This window comes from Mesoplodon densirostris, chromosome 1 (assembly GCF_025265405.1).
Source record: "Mesoplodon densirostris isolate mMesDen1 chromosome 1, mMesDen1 primary haplotype, whole genome shotgun sequence".
NCBI lineage: Eukaryota > Metazoa > Chordata > Mammalia > Artiodactyla > Ziphiidae > Mesoplodon > Mesoplodon densirostris.
The window spans coordinates 71,596,899-71,598,524 of NC_082661.1; the positions used below are offsets into that span (position 1 = coordinate 71,596,899).

General features: G+C 34.3%; 1 non-coding gene across 1 annotated transcript; it reads left to right on the forward strand.

The window, feature by feature from the left end:
• The first annotated feature begins 1,185 nt into the window (after nt 1-1,185).
• Nucleotides 1,186-1,290, forward strand: LOC132501465 (U6 spliceosomal RNA). Its single transcript, XR_009534241.1, has one exon. It is a non-coding gene; the product is annotated as a U6 spliceosomal RNA (small nuclear RNA).
• Nucleotides 1,291-1,626: the final 336 nt, after the last annotated feature.

Sequence of the window (1,626 nt, forward strand, 5' to 3'; positions counted from 1 at the left end):
TGCATTCTGCTTTTTTAGATGGAGTGTGCTGTAAATGCCATCTAGGACAAATTGGTTGGTTGCGTTTTCATATCTTACTCTCAGGAAAACTGTAAGTTATTTCTAAGACTTACACAGGCCTATATAATTTTCTCTCCTACTTTTCTTACCTCAACTTTTTCACTTCTCTTCTTGCTCATTTAGCTCAAAATACAAGCTTCTTTTACCATTATTTCAGTCACACAAACCTCCTTGCTGTTCTGTGAACAGGCCAAGGAAGTTCCGCTTCTAGACTTTGCATTGTTATTTCTTCATCTGAAGTGTTCTTGGCCCAGGGAGTGGCCAAATTTGGCATCTGCTTCAGGACTCTTCTCAGATAAGATATTAAAAGAAAACTCTCCCCCAGTAAATCTCTATAGAACAGTGAGCTACATCAGTGTTACCTTTCCAACTTACCTGCTTTATTGCTCTACATTATAAATATATGATATAATGCTCTACATATACTACATATATATATATGTATACTACATATATGTATATATATATATATATATATATATATATATATATATATATATATATATATATATATATAGTTTGCTTCCCGCCACTGAGATATAACTTCCACTGAAACAGGAAATGTGTTTTGCTCCATTTTTTATTCCCAGTGCCAAAACAGAAACTGGTACCTGGTATGGAATCTCACAATTCTGAAAACATAGGTGTCCAATTATGAGTTTAAGGTAATATTCCTGTCCTAAACAATTTGATTATTTTTTTACAAGTGTGGGGTCACTGTTTTCCTAAACTCTGTGTAAACAGGTCTTGAGGCAGGAGAAAAAGGTGAAAGTAAAATATTGGAAGAAAACTTGTTAAGTGTTTCTAAAGCTTAGTTCTAATTACTTCCCTGCCCCCATTTAAAAAAAAAAATTCTTCTAAAAACCTGCTTTGTTTTTGTCTTCACCCATTGAACCTAGGGTGCCTTTGTGGCTCTGTCTGAAAGTATACCTTCTTCTTACTGCTGTTTTCTCTTCTGCATTTCTAGATATCTATTGCTCCTTCGCCATTCACAGGTCTCATCTCATTTATATTTTATAGAAATAAACATGACCCTTCAGTCAACAGCATACTCCAATTTATCTCATGGTTACATGTTTGTTTTAGCCATTACATCCTTCATCTTGGGAAACAAAAGAAAGGACAGTGCTCACTTTGGAAGCACATATAACAAAATTGGAATCATACAGAGAAGATAAGCACGTCCTCTGTGCAAGGATGATATAAATTTATGATACATTTCATATTTTTCCAATAAGCATATGAAAAGATAAATCATACATCATTAGAGAATTGCAAATTTTAAAATATGAGATTGTTTCCACTACATATGCATTAGAATAACTAAAATCTCAAACATTGGCAACATCAAAATCTGGCAAGAATGTGGAGCAACAGAGAAAATACAACATCATGCTGGTGGGAACGCAAAATGGTACAAGCACCTTGGAAGACTGGCAGTTTCTTATAAAAATAAACATATTCCCACCATAAGATCCAGCAGTCACATTCCTTGTTATTTACCTAAATGAGTGGAAAGCCTGTGTCCACACAGAAACCTGCACATGGATATTTATAACAGTTCTA